Consider the following 25,414-nt stretch of genomic DNA (forward strand, 5'->3'; position numbering starts at 1 on the left):
AATTGATTCTTTATCATTATATAATGACATTTGTTTCTTAAGGTATAAATACAGCTACTCCAGCTTGCTTTTGTTTTCCATTTGTGTGGAGTATCTTTTTCCATACCTTGACTTTTAGTCTCTATGCGTCCTTAAAGCTGAAGTGAGTCTCTTATATTTTATTCATTTATTTGCCCATGCTGCTCGGCTTGCTTGATCTTAGTTCCCCCAACCAGGGATCAAACCCAGGCCCTGGCAGTGAAAGTGCTGAGTCCTAACCACTGGACCATCAGGGAATTCCCCTGAAGTGAATCTCTTTTAGGCAGCATATAGATGGGTCATTTTTTATATCCATTCAGCCAGTCTGTCTTTTAATTGGAAACTTTAGTCCATTTACATTTAATGTAATTACTTATAGGTATGTACTTATTGCCATTTTGTTAATTTCTTTCTGGTTGTCTTGTAATCCCTCTGTTCCTTTCTTCTCTTGCTCTCTTTACTTACTGTCTGATGATTTTCTGTAGTGGTAATGCTTAGTCTTTTCTGTTTATATTTTGTGTATCTACTATAGGTTTTTGCTTTGTAGTTAGCAAAGCAAAACTACTCATTTTATATAAATGAGATATACATAAAACAACTTACAACAGTCCATTTTAAGTTGATAACTTATTTTCCAATGCTTTTGATGTCACAGATACATCTTTTATGTATCCATTAACAAATTATATAGTTATATTTTTACTACTTTTAACCTTCCTACTGGCTTAATAAGTGCTTAACCACCCACTGCCTTTATGAAATTATTCTGAATTTTACTGTATACTTACCTTTACCAGTGAGATTCATAATTTCATATGTTTTCTTATTACTAATTATCACGTTTTCTTTTCAGCTTGAATAACTCCCTCTTAACATTTCTTGTAAGGCTGGTCCAGTGGTGATAAACTTCTTTTGCTTTTGCTTGTCTAGAAAACTCTCTCTCTCTCCTTCGGTTCTGAAGGACAGTTTTCCTGGGTAGAGTATTGTCAGTTGGCAGTTTTTTTCTTTTAGCTCTTAATATATCATGCCACACCCTCTGGGCTGCAAAATTTCTGCTGAAAAATCTGCTCATAGTCCTGTAGGATTCCCTTGTATATAACAAATTGTATTTTTCTTGTTGCTTTTAAGATTCTCTCCTTGTCTTTTAACTTTTGATACTTGAATTGCAATGTATCTTCCTTTGGGTTCATCTTATTTAATAGTCTCTGGGCTTCCTGGATCTGGATCTAGGTTAGGGAAGTTTTCAGCCATTATTTCGTCAAATGAGTTTTCTGCCCCTTTCTTCCTCTTCTGGAATCCCTTTGCTTGATGTTGTTTCATAAGCTGCCTTCATTCACTCTTTTCATTCTTTTTTCTTTTTGCTGTTGTGATTGGATGAGTTCTATTGCCCTGGCTTTGAGTTCAGTGATCCTTTTTTCTGCTTCATCTCATCTTCTGAACCACCTCTATTGTATAATTTTTCAGATCAGTTATTATATTCTTCAGCTTTGTCACTTTTATTTGGTACTTCCTTATATTTTCAATCTCTGTTGAAATTCTCATTCATGGATTGTTCTCCTGAGATCAGTGAGCATCTTTATCACCATCTTTTGAGCTCTTTATCAGAAAAATTACTTACCTCCATTTCATTAAGGCCTTTGTCTGGGGTTTTATCTTGTTCTTTCCATTGGAACATATTCCTCTGTTTCTTCATTTTCCTTGACTCTCTGTGTTGGTTTATATACATTAGATAAAACAACTACCTCTCCCAGTCTTGAAGGAGTGGCTTTGTGTAGGAGATGAATCTTATTGTTCAACTCTGCCCTAGCTCTTGGTTGTCTCTCAAACCTTCGTGACTGTCCAAGAAGCCTACTTTATTCTTAACCGGTAGTTGAGTGTGTTCTGACCTGCCAGGGGGAGGATTTCGGTCAGCCCTTAGATTCAGGCTGAATGGAAACCAGACCCACAGGCAGCAGCTTTTATAGCTTTCAAATACATCTCTTTCAGGAGAAGACTGGGAGATGGGCATTTCTGTCTGCTCCTTCTGCTTTTGAACCCTATGATGATAGCCAGTTAAGAACTATTTCTTTGTTTGACACCATCCTGATGAACCCATGAAGACAAGCCCCATTGGCCACAAGAGCCACACCATCAAAGGATGTGTTCTCTGGGTGGCGGACACAAAAGCTAGGGTGTCAGGTATACACCTAAGCCCCTTTCTTGGAGACACTGCGACCTGGAGTGGGCAGAGGGAAAGCACAATGGTGGCACCTGCTGGCCATCGTCTTTGGAGAGCATTGCAGTTGGCCTTTAGTTGTGTGTTCAGCTAGAAGTCTGCTCCTCAGGCCAAAGCTTTAAGATAAACAAATTGGGTGCTTTTCAGCTGGCCGCCTCTGCACTGGGCTGTGGTGGTGGGTAGCCAGATGCGTCTGTGTGAGCCCTTTAGGAACTGTTTCTCAGCTCACCCATAGCCTCTGGATCTCATGTACCCAAGCCCTGGTGGCTTTCAAACTTGGAAATTTCAGGGCTCACCTCTCAGGTGCAGGTCTTGAAAGTTAGGGTGCCTGATGTGGGGTTGAACCCCTTTGCTCATCAGGGATGAGCTCAGAGTTGTCAGTTCCCTCTTGATAGCAGGTGGTTGCATTAGGTTTATGATGAGATTGTCTCAGCTTCTCCTACCTCCTACGATGTGGGTTTTTTCTCTGTTGCCTCATATGTAGAAGTCAGCTAGTTTTGGGGTTTCTTTCAGGGGAAGAAGTTCTGTATGTAGCTGTAGATTCGGTGTGTCCATGGCAGGAGGTGAGCTCAGGATCCTCTTAGGTCACCGTCTTGAACTGGGAGCCTATCTCTTTATTTTTTTGATGAGAATCATCGTGACAGGTGTGATATCGCATTATGGTTTTTGATTTGTATTTTCCTGATTATTAGTGATATTAGTGATGATTAGCACCTTTTCATATATCTGTTGGCCATTTGTATATCTACTTTGGAGAAATACCTGTTGAGGTCCTTTGCCTGAGAGGGGCTGGAGGCAGCTCACAGACCACTGCAGGGTCCACAGCCAGGACTGATGTCTGTCAACATCAATACATGGGTGGGCAAGGCTCCCCTGGGTCCCTTGGTAGACCCCACAGTTCTCTCAGTCACTTTTGTTCATGGATAAATGCCAAATTTTTGTTGGTGGACAGGGGCATGAGGGATATTTTATATGGCCATGATGCTAATGTCATTCCTCAACCTTCTTATTACAGTGTTAGCTGTAATACACACACACACACACACACACACACACACACACACACACGTAATTTGCTCACGTGGGAGTATATATATCAGATGAAGTCCCAGAATGACTAGATCAAAGGGTATATGCAGTTTTCATTTTGATACAGTCAAATTTCTCTTTATCAAAGTTTACACTCTACCCCGCAGTATATGCGAATGCCTGTTTCCCCAAATCCTAACTCTGATTTTACCAAAGAGTAAAATCAAAATTTGATTTTGTGAAAAGAAAAAAAATTCATTGTGGATCTACTTTGCAATTATTAAGAGTAGGCCTAAGCTTTTCCTCCATTTAAGAGAGATTTACATTCCCCTGCCTGTGGACTCTCCATATTCCCTGTGCATTTTTCTATTTGGGGTTTTGGTCATTTGCTGATTGGGTCACTGGAGCTCTGTCCTTTTGGATAGGGGTGACAAATAGTTAGAATATCTTTTATTTTCTGTTAGAAACCAAGGTGGCTTAGGTAAGAAACAAAAAACTCAATTTTTCAAAAGAGACAGTCACTTGCATCCCATCTGGTGATGACTAGAAAGGGTTCCAGAATCCGGGTATTTGCACCTCAGTGTAGGCAAAGCCCTTTCGTGGAAAGATGCTAAAGGCCCTCTGTGGATCCAGTTTCCCTTCCAGCTGGCTGATCCTCAAGCTTTGGCTTTACTGGAAAATGATTTGGACCCAGATTACAACCTAATAGGCAAAATTGCTAACTGAAAGCAGAAAGTGAAGAGTGACCTGCCCCAACAGGGAATCAACAGTATACAAACGGATAAGCATGTAGGAAGATAAACCATGGAGCATATTTTTTAATTTAATTTTTATTTTACATAGGAGTATAGTTGATTTACAGTGTTTTGTTAGTTTCAGGTATACAGCATAGTGGTTTTTATATATAGTAGTGTGTATAGGTTAATCCCAAACTCCTAGTTTATCCCTGCCCCCCCACTACCTTTCCCCTTTGGTAACCGTAAGTTTTCAAAGTCCCTGAGTCTATTTGTTTTCTAAATAAGTTCATTTGTATCATTTTTTTAGATTCCACTTATAGTGAGCTTGTGATACTTGTTTTTCTCTGTGAGACTTACTTCACTTAGGATGATAATCTGTAGGTCCACCCATGTTGCTACATTAAATGGGCATTATTTCATTCTTTTTATGGCTGAGTAATACCACATCTTCTTTATCCATTCCTCTGTCGATGGACATTTAGGTTCTTGGCTGTTGTAAATAGTGCTGCCAGGAACATTGGGGTGCATGTATCTTATCGAGTTACGATTCTCTCCAGATAGATGCCCAGAAGTGGGGTTGCTGGATCATATGGTAGTTCTAGTTTTAGTTTTTTAAGGAACCTCCATACTGTTCATAGTGGCTGCACCAATTTACATTCCCATGAACAGTGTAGGAGGGTTCCCTTTTCTGCACATCCTCTCCAGCATTTACTGTTTGTAGACTTTTTGATGATGGCCATTCTGAGTGGTGATACCTCACTGTAGTTTTGCTTTTCATTTCTCTAATAATTAGTGATGTTGAGCATCTTTTCATGTGCTTTTTGGCCATCTGTATGTCTTCTTTGGAGAAATGTCTATTTAGATCTTCTGCCCATTTTTGATTGGGCTGTTTTTTTTGATATTGAGCTACATGAGCTGTTTGTATATTTTGGAGATTAATCCCTTGTTGGTCACTTAGTTTGCAAATATATTTTCCCATTCTGTGGGTTGTCTTTTTGTTTTGTTTATGGCTTCCTTTGCTGTGCAAAAGGTTTTAAGTTTAATTAGGTCCCATTTTTTTACTTTTGTTTTTATTTTCATTACTCTAGGAGGTGGATGCAAAAAGATACTGCTGCAGTTTATGTCAAAGAGTGTTCTGCCTATGTTTTCCTCCAGTATCCAGTAAGTATCCAGTCTTACATTTAAGTCTTTAATCCATCTTGAGTTTATTTTTGTATGTGGTGTTAGATTTACATGTAGTTGTCCAGCTTTCCCAGCACCACTTATTGAAGAGACTTTTCTCCAGAACACTCCCAAACTCATTCTACTAGGCCACCATCATCACCCTGATACCAAAACTAGACAAAGATACCACAAAAAAAGAAAATTATAGACCAATATCACTGATGAACATAGATGCAAAAATCTCCAGCACAATAATAGCAAACCAAATCCAACAACACATTAAAAGGATCAGACACCATGATCAGGTGGGATTATCCCAGGGAGGCAAGGAGTTTTCAATATCTGCAAATCAGTGTGATACACATTAACAAATTGAAGAATAAAAATATGATCATCTCAATAGATGGAGAAAAAGCTTTTGATAAAATGCAACACCAATTTATGATAAAAACTCTCCAGAAAGTGGTGAAAAACTGAAATCATTTCCTTTAAGATCAGGAACAAAACAAGAATGTCCACTCTCACCACTATTATTCAACATAGTCTTGGAAGTCCTAATCTAGGCAATCAGAGAAGAAAAAGGAATCCAAATTGGAAAAGAAGTAAAATTGTCACTGTTTGCAGATGACATGATACTATACACAGAAAATCCTAAAGATGCTACCAGAAAACTACTAGAGCTCGTCAATAATTCAGTACAGTTGCAGGATACAAAATTAATACACATAAATCTCTTGCATTCCTATACACTAACAACAGAAGATCAGAAAGAGAAATTAAGGAAACAATCCCATTTCCCATCCTATCAGAAAGAATAAAATACCTAGGAATAAACCTACCTAAGGAGGCAAAAGACCTATACTCAGAAAACTAAAAGATACTGATGAAAGAAATAAAAGATGACAAAAATAGGGACTTCCCTGGTGGGGCAGTGGTTAAGAATCTGCCTGGGGGACACAGGTTCAAGCCCTGGTCTGCGAAGATCCCACATGCTGAGGAGCAACTAAGCCTGTGCGTGACAACTGCTGAGCCTGCGTACCACAACTACTGAAGCCTGCATGCCTAGAGCCCGTGCTCCACAGCAGGAGAGGCCACCACAATGAGAAGCCTGCGCACCGCAATGAAGAGTAGCCCCCGCTCACCACAACTAGAGAAAGCCTGCGTGCAGCAACAAAGACTCAACGGAGCCAAAATTTTAAATAAATAAATAATTTATTTTTAAAACAAACCTAAGGGGTAAGCTTCTTGGCATCAGTATTGGCAAAGTTTTTTTAGATTTGATCCCAAAAACAAAAGCTAATATAAATAAGTGAGACTACATCAAGCTAAAAATATTTTGCACAACAAAGGAAGCCATCAGTGAAAATGAAAAGGCACCCAATGGAATGGAAGAAAATATCTGCAAATCACACATCTGATAATGGGTTAATATCCAAAAAATATAAAGAACTCATACAACTCAATACAAAAAAAAATCAGATTAACATACGTACAGAGGATCTAAATAGATGTTTTTCCAAAGAAGACATACAAATGGCTGACAGATACATAAAAAGGTACTCAACATCACTATCATCAGAGAAATGCAAATCAAAACCACAAGATATCACCCCACACCTGTTAGAATGACTATTATCAAAAAGATAAAAATAACAAATGTTGGCAAGGATGTGGAGAAAAGGGAACCCTTGTGCACTGTTGGCAGGAGTGTAAATGGGTGCAGCCACTGTAGAAAACAGAGACGTTCCTCAAAAAATTAAACATAAAACTACCCCATAATCCAGCAATCCCCACTTCTGGATATTTATCTGAAAGTAACAACAAAATCGCTATTTTGAAAAGATACCTGCATGCCCGTGTTCATTGCAGCATTGTTTATAACAGCCAAGATATGGGAACAACCAGAGTCCATCAATGGACACATGGATAAAGAATCTGCGTGTGTGTGTGTGTGTGTGTGTGTGTGTATATATATATATATATATATATATATGCATATGTATGTATATATACCATACCTTTGTGTGTGTGTGTATATACACACACAATGGAATATTATTCAGCCATTTCAAAAAAGAAGGAAATCTCACTGTCTTGCGATGTGGGTCAACACAGATGGACCTTGAGGGCATTATGCTAAGTGAAATAAATCAGAGAAAGATAAATACCATATGTTATCATTTATATGTTGAATCTAAATTTTAAAAGATAGAGAATAAATTGGTGGCTGCCAAAGGTAGGTGGTGGTTGTAATGGATGAAAGGCACAAAATTCCAGTTGTAAGATAAACAAGTCCTGGGATTGTAATGTACAACATGTGACCCTAGTTAACAATACTATATTGTATATTTGAAAGTCACCAAGAGAGTACTTCTTAAAAGTTCTCATCACAAGAAAAAAACTGTAACTATGTCTGGTGATGGATGTTGACTAAACTTACTGTTGTAATCCTTTTATTATTTTATATATATATATATATATATATATATATATATATATATATATGAAATCATGTTGTACACCTAAAACTAATACAGTGTTATATGTCAATTATATCTCAAAAAATCAGTTGTCTTTCTATACACTAAAAACAAATTATCAGAAATAAAAACAATCCCATTTATATTTGCATCAAAAAGAATAAAATGCCTAGGAATGTCTTTAACCAAGGAGGCAAAAATCTGTGCACTGAAAACTATAAGACAATGATGAAAGGAAGACACAAATAAATGGAAATATATTCTGTGCTTTGGGACTGGAAGAATTAATACTGCTCAAATGTCCACACTTCCCAAAGTGACCTATAGATTCAATGCAATTTCTCTCAAAATTCCAGTGGTGTTTTTCACAGAAATAGAACAAACGATCCTAAAATGTATATGAAACCACAAAAGAGTTGAATAGCCAAGGCAATCTTCTGCAAGAACACAAAGCTGGAGGCATCACATTGTGTGATTTCAAAGTATATTACAAAGCTATAGTAATCAAAACAGTATGGTATTAGTATAAGAACAGATATTTAGACCAATTGAACAGAATGAGTCCAGAAGTAAATTCATGCATTTACAGTCAACTGATCTTTGACAAAGGTGCCAAGAATACATAATGGGAAAAAGATAGTCTCATCAATAAATGGTGTTGGCAAAAACTGGATAACCACATACAGAAGAATGAAATTGGACCCTTATTTCACACCTGATACAAAATTTAATTCAAAATGGACTAAAGAATTGAACGTAGACCTGAAACCATAAAACTCTTAGAAGAAATTATACGGGAAATTTTTCTTGACATTGTGCAGTACTTTTCATGGTATGATTAAAAGCAAGACAACCAAAGCAAAAATAGACAAATGGGATTGCACGAAACTAAAAAGCTTCTGCACAGTAAGGAAAACAATCTATAGAGTGAGAAGACAGCCAACTGAATGGGAGAAAATATTGACAAACCACATTTCTGATAAGAGGTTAATACCCAAATTTTATATGTAACTCACACTATTCAATAGTTAAAAAAAAAAGATTGAAAAATGTGCAGAGGATCTGAATAGATATTTTTCTAAAGAAGATATACAGATGGCCAACAGTTATATGAAAAGAGCTGAACATCAATAATCAGGGAAATGCAAATCAAAACCACAATGAGATGTCACCTCACACCTGTTAGAATGGCTATCATCAAAAAGACAAGAAAGAAAAAGTGTTAGCAAAGAGGAGAGAAGGTAATCTCTGAGCATTGTTGGTGGGAATGCAAATTGGTGCAGCCACTATGGAAAACAGGAGGGAGGTTTGTCAGAAATTTAAAATAGAGCTACCATGTGATCCAGCAATCCCACTTCTGGGTGTATATACAAAGGAAATGAAAACAGGATCTTGAAAAGATATCTGCACTCCCATGTTCATTGCAATATTATTCACAATAGCCAAAATATGCAAACAGTCTAAGTATCTGTCCATGGATGAATGGATTAAGAAGATGTGGTATGTACACACACACACACACACACACACACACGAATAATAGTCATGAGAAAGAAAGAAATCTGCCATCTGCAACAACATAGATGGACCTTGAGGGTATTATGCTAATTGTGATAAATCGGAGACAGACAGCTACTGTATAATATCACCTATACGTTAAGTCCAAAAATTCAAATTCATAGAAACAGTCTAGGATGGTTGTTACCAGGGGCTGGGAGGGAGGAGGGACTGAATGGAGAAATGCTGGTCAAACAGACAAACTTCCAGTTATAAGATGAGTAAGTTGGGGATCTGAAGTGTACAGCATGGTGATTCCAGATAATACTGTATTATATGTGTGAAACTTGCTAAAAGATAGAGTATATTTTAAATGTTTTCACCACAAAAATGTAATAGTATATATGGGAAGTGATGGAGGTGTTAGCTAACACCATGGTGGTAATCATTTTGCAATATGTTAAGTGTATCAATTAAAAGTTCGTTCGGGGTTTTCCGTAAGATCGTATGGGAAGATAGAGGAACCAAGATGGCGGAGTAGAAAGACGTGCTCTCACTCCCTCTTGCGAGAACACCAGAATCACAACTAGCTGCTAGACAATCATAGACAGGAAGACACTGGAACTCACCAAAAAAGATACCCCACATCCAAAGACAAAGGAGAAGCCACAATGAGATGGTAGGAGGGGCGCAATCACAGTAAAATTAAATCCCATAACTGCTGGGTGGGTGACTCACAGACTGGAGAACACTTATACCACGGAAGTCCACCCACTGGAATGAAGGATCTGAACCCCACGTCAGCCTTCCCAACCTGGGGGTCCAGCAACAGGAGGAGGAATTCCTAGAGAATCAAACTTTGAAGCGTAGTGGGAATTGATTCCAGGACTTTGACAGGACTGGGGGAAAATGAGACACCACTCTTGCAGGGCACACACAAAGTAGTGTGCTCATCGGGACCCAAAGGAAGGAGCAGTGACCCCAGGGGAGACTGAACCAGACCTACCTGCTAGTGTTGGAGGGTCTCATGCAGAGGCACGGGGTGGCTGTGGCTCACCAAGGAGACAAGGACACTGGCAGCAGAAGTGCTGCGAAGTACTCCTTGGTGGGAGCCCTCCCAGAGTCTGTCATTGACCCCATAAAAGAGCCCAGGTAGGCTCCAGTGTTGGGTTGCCTCAGGCCAGACAACCAACAGGGAGGGAACCCAGCCCCATCCATCAACAGTGAAGTGGATTAAAGTTTTACTGAGCTCTGCCCACCAGAGCAACAGTCAGCTCTACACACCACCAGTCCCTCCCGTCAAGCCTCTTAGATAGCCTCATCCACCAGAGGGCAGAGAGCAAGCAAGAACTACAATGCTGCAGCCTGTGGAACAAACACCATATTCACAGAAAGATAGACAAGCTGAAAAGCCAGAGGGCTATGTACCAGATGAAGGAACAAGATAAAACCCCAGAAAAACTAAATGAAGTGGAGATAGGCAGCCTTCCAGAAAAAGAATTCAGAATAATGATACTGAAGATGATCCAGGACCTCGGAAAAACAATGGAGGCAAAGATCGAGAAGATGCAAGAAATGTTTAACAAAGATCTAGAAGAATTAAAGAACAAACAGAGATAAACACTACAATAACAAATGAAAACTACACTAGAAAGAATCAATAGCAGTATAACTGAAGCAAAAGAAGGGATAAGTGACCTGGAAAACAGAATGGTGGAATTCACTGCTGCAGAACAGACTAAAGAAAAAAATGAAAAGAAATGAAGATAGCCTAAGAGACCTCTGGGACAACATTAAACACAATGACATTCGCATTATAGGGGTCCCAAAAGGGGAAGAGAGAGAGAAAGGACCAGAGAAAATATTCGAAGAGATTATAGTCAAAAACTTCCCTAACATAGGAAAGGAAATAGCCACCCAAGCCCAGGAAGCACAGCTAGTCCCATACAGGATAAACCCAAGGAGAAACACACCAAGACACACAGTAATCAAACTGGTAAAAATTACAAACAGGGCTTCCCTGGTGGCGCAGTGGTTGAGAGTCCGCCTGCCGATGCAGGGGACACGGGTTCGTGCCCCAGTCCGGGAAGATCCCACATGCCGCGGAGTGGCTGGGCCCGTGAGCCATGGCCGCTGAGCCTGCGCATCCGGAGCCTGTGCTCCGCAATGGGAGAGGCCACACAGTGAGAGGCCCGCGTATCGCAAAAAAAAAACCCCCCCCCCCCAAAAAAAAAAAATTACAAACAAAAATTATTGAAAGAGCAAGGGAAAAACGACAAATAACATACAAGGGAACTCCCATAAGGTTAACAGCTGATTTCTCAGCAGAAAAGCTACAAGCCAGAAGGGAGTGGCATGATATACTTAAAGTGAAGAAAGGGAAGGACCTACAACCAAGATTACTCTACCAGGTAGGGATCTCATTCAGATTCGATGGAGAAATCAAAAGCTTTACAGACAAGCAAAAGCTAAGAGAATTCAGCACCACCAAACCAGCTCTAAAACAAATGCTAAACGAACTTCTCTAAGTGGGAAACACAAGAGGAGGAAAGGACCTACAAAAACAAACCCATAACAATAAAGAAAATGGTCATAGGAACATACCTATTGATAATTACCTTAAACGTGAATGGATTAAATGCTCCAAACAAAAGACACAGGCTTGCTGAATGGATACAAAAACAAGACCCATCTATATGCTGTCTACAAGAGACCCACTTCAGACCTAGGGACACATACAGACTGAGAGTGAGGAGATGGAAAAAGATATTCCATGCAAATGGAAATCAAGAGAAAGCTGGAGTAGCAATACACATATCAGATAAAATAGACTTTAAAATAAAGAATGTTACAAGAGACAAGGAAGGACACTACATAATGATCAAGGGAACAATCCAAGAAGAAGATACAACAATTGTAAATATCTATGCACCCAACATAGGAGCACCTCAATACATAAGTCAACTGCTAACAGCTATAAAAGAGGAAATCGACAGTAACACAGTAATAGTGGAGGACTTTTAACACCTTACTTACACCAGTGGACAGATCATCCAAAATGAAAATAAATAAGGAAACAGAAGCTTTAAATGACACAATAGATCAGACAGATTTAATTGATATTTATAGGACATTCCATCCAAACACAGCAGATTACACTTTCTTCTCAAGTGCACACAGAACATTCTCCAGGATAGATCACATCTTGGGTCACAAATCAAGCCTCAGTAAATTTAAGAAAATTGAAATTATATCAAGCATCTTTTCTGACCACAACGCTATGAGATTAGAAATGAATTACAGGGAAAAAAACATTAAAAAACCAAAAACATGGAGGCTAAACAATAGGTTACTAAATAACCAAGAGATTACTGAAGAAATCAAAGAGGAAATCAAAAAATACCTAGAGACAAATGACAATGAAAACACGATGATCCAAAACCTATGGGATGCAGCAAAAGCAGTTCTAAGAGGGAATTTTATAGCTATACAAGCCTACCTCAAGAAACAAGAAGAATCTCAAGTAAACAATCAAATATTACACCTAAAGGAACTAGAGAAAGAAGAACAAACAAAACCCAAAGGTAGCTGAAGGAAAGAACTCATAAAGATCAGAGCAGAAATAAATGAAATAGAAACAAAGAAAACAATAGCAAAGATCAATAAAACTAAAAGCTGGTTCTTTGAGAAGATAAACAAAATTGATAAACCATTAGCCAGACTCATCAAGAAAAAGAGGGAGAGGACTCAAATCAATAAAATTAGAAATGAAAAAGGAGAAGTTAAAAGAGACACTGCAGAAATACAAAGCATCCTAAGAGACTACTACAAGCAACTCTATGCCAATAGAATGGACAACCTGGAAGAAATGGACAAATTCTTAGAAAGGTATAACCTTCCAAGACTGAACCAGGAAGAAACAAAATATGAACAGACCAATCACAAGTAATGAAATTGAAACTGTGATTTAAAATCTTCCAACAAACAAAAGTCCAGGATCAGATGGCTTCACAGGTGAATTCTATCAAATATTTAGAGAAGAGCTAACACCCATCCTTCTCAAACTCTTCCAAAACATTGCAGAGGCAGGAACACTCCCAAACTCATTCTATGAGACCACCATCACCCTGATACCAAAACCAGACAAAGATACTACAAAAAAAGAAAATTACAGACCAATATCACTGATGAATATAGATGCAAAAAACCTCAACAAAATACTAGCAAACAGAATCCAACAACACACTAAAAGGATCATACACCACGAGCAAGTGGGATTTATCCCAGGGATGCAGGGATTCTTCAATATACATAAATCAATAAACGTGATACACCATATTAACAAATTGCAGAATAAAAACCATATGATCATCTCAATAGATGCAGAAAAACTTTTGATAAAATTCAACACCCATTTATGATAAAAACTCTCCAGAATGTGGGCATAGAGGGAACCTACCTCCACATAATAAAGGCCATATATGAAAAACCCACAGCAAACATCATTCTTAATGGTGAAAAACGGAAAGCATTTACTGTAAGATCAGGAACAAGACAAGGATGTCCACTCTCACCACTATTATTCAACATAGTTTTGGAAGTCCCAGCCACGGAAATCAGAGAAGAAAAAGAAATAAAAGGAATCCAAATTGGAAAAGAAGAAGTAAAACTCACTGTTTGCAGATGACATGATACTAAACATAGAGAATCCTAAAAATGCCACCAGAAAACTACTAGAGCTAATCAATGAATTTGGTAAAGTTGCAGGATACAAAATTAATGCACAGAAATCTCTTGCATTCCTATACACTAATGATGAAAAATCTGAAAGAGAAATTAAAGAAACACTCCCATTTTACCACTGCAACAAAAAGAATAAAATACCTAGGAATAAACCTACCTAGGGAGACAAAAGACCTGTATGCAGAAAACTATAAGACACTGATGAAAGAAATTAAAGATGATACCAACAGATGGAGAGATATACCATGTTCTTGGATTGGAAGAATCAATATTGTGAAAAGGACTACACTACCCAAAGCAATCTACAGAGTCAATGCAATCCGTATCAAATTACCAGTGGCATTTTTTATGGAACTAGAACAAATCATCTTAAAATTTGTATGGAGACACAAAAGACCCCAAATAGCCAAAGCAGTCTTGAGGGAAAAAAATGGAGCTGGAGGAATCAGACTCCCTGACTTCATACTATACTACAAAGCTACAGTAATCAAGACAATATGGTACTGGCACAAAAACAGAAATCTAGATCAATGGAACAGGATAGAAAGCTCAGAGATAAACCCACGCACCTATGGTCAACTAATCTATGACAAAGGAGGTAAGGATATACAATGGAGAAAAGACAGTCTCTTCAATAAGTGGTGCTGGGAAAACTGGACAGCTACATGTAAAAGAATAAAATCAGAACACTCCCTAACACCATACACAAAAATAAACTCAAAATGGATTAGAGACCTAAATGTAAGACTGGAAACTATAAAACTCTTGGAGGAAAACATAGGAAGAACACTCTTTGACAAAAATCACAGCAAGATCTTTTTTGATCCACCTCCTAGAGTAATGGAAATAAAAACAAAAATAAACAAATGGGACCTAATGAAACTTCAAAGCTTTTGCACAGCAAAGGAAACCATAAAGAAGATGAAAAGACAACCATCAGAATGGGAGAAAATATTTGCAAACGAATCAACGGGCAAAGGATTAATCTCCAAAATATATAAACAGCTCGTTCAGCTCAATGTTGAAGAAACAAACAGCGCAATCCAAAAATGGGCAGAAGACCTAAATAGACATTTCTCCAAAGAAGACATGCAGGTTGCCAACAAACCCATGAAAGGATGCTCAACATCACCATTTATTAGAGAAATGCAAATCAAAACTACACTGAGGTATCACCTCACACCAGTTAGAATGGGCATCATCAGAAAATCTACAAACAACAAATGCTAGAGAGGGTGTGGAGCAAAGGGAACCCTCTTGCACTGTTGGTGGGAATAGGAATATATGATCCAGCAATCCCACTGCTGGGCATATACCCAGAGAAAACCTTAATTCAAAAAGACACATGCACCCCATTGTTCATTGCAGCACTATTTAAAATAGCCAGGTCATGGAAGCAACCTAAATGCCCATTGACAGACGAATGGATAAAGAAGTTGTGGTACATATATACAATGGAATATTACTCAACCATAAAAAGGAACGAAATTGAGTCATTTGTTGAGACGTGGATGGATCTAGAGACTGCCATACAGAGTGAAGTAAGTCAGAAAGAGAAAAACAAATATATATTAACGCATGTATGTGGAACCTAGAAATATGGTACAGATGAACCGGTTTCCAGGGCAGAAGTTAAGACACAGATGTAGAGAACAAACGTATGGACACCAAGGGAGGAAAGCCACGGGGGGTGCGGATGGTGGTGTGCTGAATTGGGTGATTGGGATTGACATGTATACACTGATGTATAAAATTGATGACTAATAAGAACCTGCAGTATAAAAAAACAAAGAATACTAAACTTTCTTTGGGTTATGTGTATGGAAATATGTTAATATAAATGTTTCAGACATTACATGAAATTTCTAAAAATCTTATACGTTCTGGTATAATGTTATAAGTCATAATTCTAGTTATTACTTTAAAATGTATATCTCAGAAATAACTAAATTTCATTGTCAATTGATTATGAACTTTCATCAAATCTTTAACTGTGGTCACTTTTAAGTCTTTTTTTTTTTTTATTTTATAAATATACTGTTTTCAAATTTTATTTGCTTTCTGATAACTTGTGTATTATAATTTTAACATATGTGCACTGAAATTTTTGTTTATTTACAAATGTTGTAAGCATATTTCAACATAGATACATAGATGATAGAACTGTGATTTTAAATGTCTATCCAATATTACATTATATGTTTTTTTTGTAATATCTCTAAATAATTTTACATTTTTTTTCTTTAATATACATATATTCTATTCATAAATTACACATATATACCACTGTAAAAATACATCTTTTATGTATAAAACATATACAGTCGTCCCTTGGTATCCACAGGGGATTGGTTCCAGGATCTCCACAGATACCAAAATCCCAGGATACTCAAGTCCCTTTTATGAAATGGCACGGTATTTGCATATAACTCACACACATCCTCCTGTACACTTTAAATCATCTTTAGATTAGTTATAGTACCTAATACAGTGTAAATGCTATGCTATGTAAATAGTTGCTGGGTACATGGCAAATTCATGTCTTGCTTTTTGGAACTTTCCGGCGTTTTCCCAAATTTTTTTTTTTTTTTAATTCATTTATTTTTAATGACTTATTAGAACAAATACCTATAGATATCATTATATATATGATATATAAATTAATTATACAATATATCATGTATTAATTATTAAAACATACTCTGGTAAATATTATATATTCAATATGAAACAGGAGGAAAGGGGGCAGGGCACAACCTTTAAAAGAATTACATAGCCCGAGGACACAACATAAACTGATTAGAACAAAATAGGTCCAAGATGGCGGACGAGTCTACTTCCACTAGACCTTGAGCCTCAGTATACACTCATTGTAACACATCAGCAAGCTAAGCGACACACCCACAGGTGCCACGACAGTTCCAAGGATGACCATAAAGGTCAAAAAGTGGGCGGTGGCTCAATTCCTAGAAATCCCCACCCCTTCCCCAAAATAGCTGGAATACTCCTCCCACTCATCAGCGTATGAAATTACTCACCCCTATAAAACTAACAACCCCATACCCTGGTGCTGCCCTCGCCTTCTTTTTTTTTTTTTTTTTTTTTTTTTAATAGGTATACCTGGATTTAATTCTCACTTCTACCGCTTGGTAGCTGGATAGCCTTAGGCAAGTTTCATACCTCCCTGAAATTCACTTAATTCAGTCTGTAAAATGGCATAATAACTTATTATAGCATCCTTTTAGGAATTTTAAATCAGTTCTTGAAATAAAAGTACACAATATATAGACAAGTATGGATTCCTCAATAGATGTTTGACCTTTCATTTCTCCAGTATCCCACCCGCATCAAATAAAGAAAAATACTTTTTAAAATTTACGAATATTTCATTGTTGTAAAGTTAAAGCCATAAAAATAATCAAATGGCCTACTATCATACCATTAGAAGAAAAAAAAAAAAAAAGGTGTTCATGAGAGTTCCATATTAGAATACAAGTTTTCCTTAGGCACCTGTTTATGTATGCTATTCTGCTCTTTACAATAAATAATTAAATTTAAAAGACTTAATTCCTCACTTTTAAGACCTTATTAGTTTACAAATTACATATTGACCTATGCTAAATTTTATACCGACCCATGCTAATGAATTCAGTACAGAAAACAAAAAACACTGCACTCAAGCAAACTACATATATATATATATATATATATATAACTTATATGAGAATTGCTACTCCAGCTTTCTTTTGGTTTCCATTTGCATGAAATACCTTTTTCCATCCCCTTACTTTCAGTCTGTATGTGTCTCTAGGTCTGAAGTGGGTCTCTTGTAGACAGCAAATATATGGGTCTTGTTTTTGTATCCATTCAGCCAATCTGTGTCTTTTGGTGGGAGCATTTAGTCCATTTACATTTAAGGTAATTATCGATATGTGTGTTCCCTTTCCCATTTTCTTAATTGTTTGGGGTTTGTTATTGTATGTCTTTTCCTTCTTTTGTGTTTCTTGCCTAGAGAAGTTCCTTTAGCAGTTGTTGTAGAGCTGGTTTGGTGGTGCTGAACTCTCTCAGCTTTTGCTTGTCTGTAAAGGTTTTAATTTCTCCATCAAATCTGAATGAGATCCTTGCTGGGTAGAGTAATCTTGGTTGCAGGTTTTTCTCCTTCAACACTTTCAATATGTCCTGCCACTCCCTTCTGGCTTGCAGAGTTTCTGCTGAAAGATCAGCTGTTAACCTTATGGGGATTCCCTTGTGTGTTATTTGTTGTTTTTCCCTTGCTGCTTTTAATATGTTTTCTTTGTATTTAATTTTTGACAGTTTGATTAATATGTGTCTTGGCGTATTTCTCCTTGGATTTATCCTGTATGGGACTCTCTGTGCTTCCTGGACTTGATTAACTATTTCCTTTCCCATATTAGGGAAGTTTTCAACTATAATCTCTTCAAATATTTTCTCAGTCCCTTTCTTTTTCTCTTCTTCTTCTGGAACCCCTATAATTCGAATGTTGGTGCGTTTAATGTTGTCCCAGAGGTCTCTGAGACTGTCCTCAGTTCTTTTCATTCTTTTTTCTTTATTCTGCTCTGCAGTAGTTATTTCCACTATTTTATCTTCCAGGTCACTTATCCGTTCTTCTGCCTCAGTTATTCTGCTATTGATCCCTTCTAGAGTACTTTTAATTTCATTTATTGTGTTGTTCATCGTTGCTTGTTTCATCTTTAGTTCTTCTAGGTCCTTGTTAACTGATTCTTGCATTTTGTCCATTCTATTGTCCATTCTATCTCCAAGATTTCGGATCAACCTTACTATCATTATTCTGAATTCTTTTTCCGGTAGACTGCCTACTTCCTCTTCATTTGTTAGGTCTGGTGGGTTTTTATCTTGCTCCTTCATCTGCTGTGTGTTTTTCTGTCTTTTCATTTTGCTTATCTTACTGTGTTTGTGGTCTCCTTTTTTGCAGGCTGAAGGTTCGTAGTTCCTATTGTTTTTTGTGTCTGTCCCCAGTGGCTAAGGTTGGTTCAGTGGGTTGTGTTGGCTTCCTGGTGGAGGGTACTAGTGCCTGTGTTCTGGTGGATGAGGCTGGATCTTGTCTTTCTGGTGGGTAGGTCCACGTCTGGTGGTGTGTTTTGGGGTGTCTGTAGACTTATTATGATTTTGGGCAGCCTCTCTGCTAATGGGTCGGGTTGTGTTCCTGTCTTGCTAGTTGTTTGGCATAGGATGTCCAGCACTGTAGCTTGCTGGTCGTTGAGTGAAGCTGGGTGCTGGCGTTGAGATGGAGATCTCTCGGAGATTTTTGCTGTTTGATATTATGTGCAGCTGGGAGGCCTCTTGTGGACCAGTGTCCTGAAGTTGGCTCTCCCACCTCAGAGGCACAGCACTGACTCCTGGCTGCAGCACCAAGAGCCTTTCATCCACAGGGCTCCTTAATTTGGGATGATTCGTTGACTATTCAGGTATTCCACAGATGCAGGGTATATCAAGTTGATTGTGGAGCTTTAATCCGCTGCTTCTGAGGCTGCTGGGAGAGATTTCCCTTTCTCTTCTTTGTTCTCACAGCTCCCAGGGGCTCAGCTTTGGATTTGGCCCCGCCTGTGCGTGTAGGTCGCCGGAGGGCGTCTGTTCTTTGCTCAGACAGGACGGGGTTAAAGGAGCCGCTGATGCGGAGGCTCTGGCTCACTCAGGCCGGGGGGTAGGGAGGGTCACGGAGTGTGGGGCGGGCCTGCAGCGGCAGAGGCCGGCGTGACGTTGCAGCCTGAGGCGCGCAGTGCGATCTCCCGGGCGAGTTGTCCCTGGATCCCGGGACCCTGGCAGTGGCGGGCTGCACAGGCTCCCCGGAAGGGCGTGTGGCTAGTGACCTGTGTTCGCACACAGGCCTCCTGGTGGCGGCAGCAGCGGCCTTAGCGTCTCATGTCTGCCTCTGGGCTCCGCACTTTTAGCCGCGGCTTGCGCCCGTCCCTGGAGCTCTCTCAAGCAGCGTTCTTAATCCCCTCTCCTCGTGCACCAGGAAACAAAGAGGGACGTAAAAGTCTCTTGCCTCTTCGGCAGGTCCAGACTTTTCCCCGGACTCTCTCCCGGCTAGCCGCGGTGCACTATCGCCCTGCAGGCTGTGTTCACGCCGCCAACCTCAGTCCTCTCCCGGCGCTCCGACAAAAGCCGGAGCCTCAGCTCCCAGTCCCGCCCGCCCCGGCGGGCGAGCAGAAAAGCCTCTCGGCTGGTGAGTTCCGGTCGGCCCGATCCTCTGCGCTGGAATCTGTCCGCTTTGCCCTCCGCACCCCTGTTGCTGTGCTCTCCTCCGCGGCTCCCAAGCTCCCCCACTCCGCCTCCCGAAGTCTCCACCCGCGAAGGGGCTTCCTAGTGTGTGGACACTTTTCCTCCTTCACAGCTCTCTCCCGCTGGTGCAGGACCCGTCCCTATCCTTTTGTCTCTGTTTAGTTTTTTCTTTTGCCCTAACCAGGTACGTGGGGGGTTCCTTGCCTTTTGGGAGGTCTGAGGTCTTCTGCCAGCGTTCAGTAGGTGCTCCGTAGGAGTTGTTCCACGCGTAGATGTATTTCTGGTGTATCTGTGGGGAGGAAGGTGATCTCTGCGTCTTACTCTTCCGCCATCTTCCCGGAAGTCTCCACTTTTAAGTCTTTTGTCATTTACAGACAGTTCTGGGTGTACTCTGATGCTTTCGCAAAAATGTTCCTATAAAAGGGTTTCATCTTCAAGGAATTCATGGAAAAGACTCAGACAAGTACAGGTTTCTGGTAACTGACTATACTGCTGAACTGAATGAATAAGCATTTTCAGAACTAATGGAAAAGTGATGAATTCATAAAAGTGCTAACAAAAGGTCAAGATGAAAAAAATTAATTACATGGGACTGAGTGAACTGATGAGGATGATTTATAATTTTTGTGACTTTCTGTTTGAATTAAAAAAAAAAATCCCACAAGGACTCAGAGGCAAAAATATATACAAATCAATTTTCACTGCAAAGTAAAGGAGCTGTTACCGTGGAGGATTCCTGGACTGAATGTCACTATTATGACATAGTGTGAGTGTGTTTCGTGTTTGGTCATTGCAATCATGGTTGCTTTTGTTGTGGTCATCCGTTTACGATGCTTGGTGTCAGTCTATTTATCTCTTGTAAAAATAAAATACAGTGTGTATGTGAGTTGTGGAAAGAAAAAAGATTGTATATGCCTAAATTACATGTTTTAGACCCTTCAAAGAAAGGATGAATTAATATTTGCTTTTTTTTTCCCTGGTAAAAACTATTCATTGAGCGAACATCTAAAAAAATAATTTCAATATTACCATAAATTTGAAGTGGAAAATGTTTTTCTATAAAGGAGTTTGTATAAATTACTTAAAAAGTAAACTGGAGCTCAACTAAAGAGTATTGTAGGAGGGAAAGTGGTCTCTTCATGAACAGAAACTAAATGTTTTCATAAAGTGGTGCAGTTATTGTGACAGCACAAATTGTATTAATAACTAGTTGGGAACTGAAATAAAATGTTACTAAGTTTCAAAAAAAAAAAACTATCAAAGCAGTCACTATCCACCACATGTTCTTAAATTAGCATGTATAACAAATCTGGAGGCTGGCCCCAAGGTACATACCCACAAGGTATGCCAGGAGTCTGTCTGTCTCACTAAGATTCTGTATTCGATCTCCATTGCTAAAATTTGGGGCAGCAGTCACTTTAGACCTTTTCAAACTTCTAAAAGTCTCACTACTTGATACCTTACTCTGAACATAAGCTAATAAACAGACAAGGATAAATGTGCTGTAAGGTGTTTGGGACACAGGAAATTTAATGTGCGAACAGAGTGGGCCAGGTGTACGTAAAGCAGGAAAGTCCAAGATAGATTTTTCTCATGTGACATAACCATGTTAATTCCAGTTCTGAAACCCTTTTTCCCTCGAATTTGGAGTATATCTTGGTGAACACAGCTTTCTCTTGTTTCACTTAATAACTGCTGTTAAAATTTTAGTGACAGAATGAGAAAGCCATTCCGTGGAGACTGTCAAATGTCTAATTACACGATGTTGAAAATCAAAGGAGGAGAATCCAACTGCTAAATATAATAAGCTCAGGCATAAAATCATTGATGAGAAAAGAAAACGGTACCTTCACTTTGTTAAAATGGGGTACACGTATTAGATATTTTCTGAGATTCTCCATTGATTAAGTCCATTAGGACCAGTATCGACTGAGTTTCAACTCTACATTGATTTCACATCTGATCCAGAATTACTGCATACTCATTGTACTAGAGAACAAAAAAGGAACTAAACCTGTCTTCCTAAAATTAAAAGAAGTAAAAACCGTAAAAGAACATATAAATAAAATCGATTACCTGAAAATTTTAAACTACTTTTAAACAAAAGACACCTAAACAAAGTTCAAAGACAAGAACCAGATTGTGAAAGATAGTCAACACAAATATGAAAGACAAAATGTTTATATCCAGAATATAAAAAGAACTGCTAAAAATTAGTAAGAAAAAGATGATCTAGTAGGAAAATAAATATAATAGGCAATTCATTGAATAGGAAATACAAATGGCCAAGAAACATAGGACAGTAAGTTTGCCCTCACTAACAACCAGGGAAATACAAATTAAATCACTAGTGGTATTTTACAGTGATCAGATAAGAAGAAATGTTACATTTGAGAATACCATGCATTGGCAAGGTTTTATAGACAGAGGGATCTATTTACCAGTGGCGACCTGGTCGATTAGAACATTCACTTTGCACCACCTGTTAAAATGTAAAATGTTCATACCCATGACCCAGATGTTAAACTTCTAGATATCTATTAATTAAAAAAAAAAATAAAAGACCGTATGGGAAAAACCCAAACGAACTTTTTGGCCATCCCAGTATATACATTGAAACAGAGGCCTGCCTTGAGTCTCTACTTATACGTTAGTCATGGTCCTTCAACTGATTCCAAGACCTGAGAGAGTTCATAGAGCCCTTGATTAAAGGGGAGATCAGAAACCCTGAAGAAAACCCTGTGGTAACATTACAGGACGTTATAAATCTTCCTTGTGTGTACAGGTGCTCACTAGTTTAAATGTGCACCAGAGAAAGGGAAACCCTAGAACCTGAATAGGATTCGATGATGGCACTGAGCTGTCCCTGAGCTAACAGAGGCGATGCTTATTGAGGGAGGGGGGTGTCTCATAGTAAATGGTATTCTGGCCCAAGTCCCTGTCACAGTAAGTCTCATGGGTCTGTGAACCCATTCTGTGTTTACTTTCCCCAGCTCCCAAGTATACAGTTGGAATAGACATTCTTGGCACCTGTCAGATGCCCACATTGGATCCCTGAACCACGCGGTTAAGGCTAGTATGGCAAGGAAGGTCAAGAGGAAACCCTGAAGCTTCTCCTCTTAAGTAATGTGAAAATATATAAAATAGTAAACAAAACAGAATCCATTAGAACAATATCTTAATAGGGAATATCTATAAGCAAAATAAACCACCTTCCCTATGATGATAATATGCAGCAAGAATTGAGAAGTCACTGCTCTGAAGGTAAAATAGGTTATTTATCTTTAGAATAAACACTTTAGGGGTAATTATTTTGGGGAGCCCCCTGGGTAAGAAGATAAACATTGAGGTACCTGGAGCACCTCTGAACATCGGTAAACTGATCCAAATGCAAGTAGTTTAGACTGATACGTTAGCCACCTATCGCTGTGTAACAAAGTACCACACAGTAATAACTGTGTAATTACTAATGACTTAGTAACTAACTGTGAGATAGCACATGCACATTGTTTTATTGCCTCACAGCAAGATGCATTTATTATCTCACATTTTCCATGGATTCTGGGCACGGCTTAGCTGGGTTCTCTGCCTCAGGGACTATCACGAGGCTGCAGTTGAGGAGCTGGCCAGGACTGGGGTCTTATCTGAAGGCTCGAGTTTATTTCCAGGCTCACGTGGTTGTTGGTAAGATTGGTTCCTTGCAGGCTGTTGAACCGAGGCCCTTGGTTCCTAGCTGGCTGTTGGCTGGAGGCTGCCCTCAATTCCTTGCCACGTGGGCTGCTCCAGCATGACTGTTTACTTCAAAGCATACAAGCCAAGAGGGCAACAGAGAAAGTCCACAAGTAAGGTGTAAGTTACAGTCTTGTGTAACCTAATCAAGAAAGTCATATCCCATCACCTTTACGATATTCCATTGGTTAGAATGAAGTCACAAGGTCCTACACACACCCAAAGGGAGGACAACCCAACATAAATACCAGGAGTTGGGGATCTGTGGGAGCCGTCTTAGAATTTTCCTGCCTCAACTTGGGTTCAATAATTCAATTTAATGGTATAAAATCATGTCCTGTGGTGAGAAGGGTACATCCCTATGGACACATTTTTCTCCCAGCTTTACTGAGGAATAATTTAAAAATAAAAATTGTATATATTTAGGGTGTACATGATGTTTTCATATATGTATAGATACATCATGAAATGCTTACCACAATCAAGCTAGTTAAGATATTCATCACCTCATATAGTTACCTTTTTTGTTTTGTTAAGAACAATTAAGAACTATTCTCTTAGCAAATTTCAAGTATACAATACAGTATATTTAACTGTAGTTGCTGGACTGTACATTATACATCCAGAACTTATTCATCCTGCATATTTTAAGCTTTGTACTCTTTGACCAACATTTTCCCACTTCCCCTACTCTCCAGCCCCTGGTAAACACCATTCTACTCTCTAAGGGTTTGACTATTTCAGATTATTATATATAGGCAACAGCATGCAGTATTTGACTTCCTGTGTCTGGCTTATTTCATTGAGCATAATGTCCTCCAGGTTCATCTATGTTATCACAAATGACAAGATTTCCCTTCTCTTTAAGGATAATGTTCCATTGTATAATACACACACACACACACACACACACACACACACATATACACATCATCTTTATCCATTTATCTGTCAGTGGACCCTTAGGTTGTTTCATTGGCTGTTTTATCAATAAATGCTGCAATAAATGTGGGAGTGCAGATCTCTCTTTGAAATTCTGATTTCATTTTCTTTGGATATATACCCAGAAGTAGGATTGCTGGATCATATGGTAGTTCTGTTTTTAATTTTTTGAGGACCCTCCATACTGTTTTCCATAATGGTACCAATTTACAATCACACTAACAGTGCGCAAGTGTTCCCTTTTCTCCACATCCTTGCCAACACTTAACCTTTTGTCTTTTTTGTGATGTCCATGGTGGCATTCACTTGCATTTCCTGATGATTAGTGATGTTGAGTACCTTTTCATATACCTGTTGGTTCTTTGTCTTCTTTTGAGAAATATCTATTCAGGTCCTTTGCCCATTTTAAAACTATGTTTTCTTGCTTTTGAGTTAGTTGAGTTCCTTATATACTTTAGATATTAACCCTTTATCAGACGGCTCTACTCGCAACTCATTTTTACTATTTTGGTTTCATGTTATAGAGATGATTTAGCTTCTCTATACTAGTTTCCCCATTAGTACATTTAAAAACCAATCAATCTATTATCTTTATA

General features: G+C 38.7%; 1 protein-coding gene across 1 annotated transcript in view; it reads left to right on the plus strand.

Moving 5' to 3' along the window:
- LOC101277618 (translation initiation factor IF-2-like) overlaps positions 1-21,411 on the plus strand; it is a 70,551-nt gene extending 49,140 nt beyond the window's left edge. Inside the window, exon 3 of the mRNA XM_049706915.1 lies at positions 20,522-21,411. The gene's annotated coding sequence lies outside the window, so the exon portion shown is untranslated. The remainder of the gene's footprint in view (positions 1-20,521) is intronic.
- Positions 21,412-25,414: the final 4,003 nt, after the last annotated feature.

Source organism: Orcinus orca, chromosome 2 (genome assembly GCF_937001465.1).
Source record: "Orcinus orca chromosome 2, mOrcOrc1.1, whole genome shotgun sequence".
Classification (NCBI taxonomy): domain Eukaryota; kingdom Metazoa; phylum Chordata; class Mammalia; order Artiodactyla; family Delphinidae; genus Orcinus; species Orcinus orca.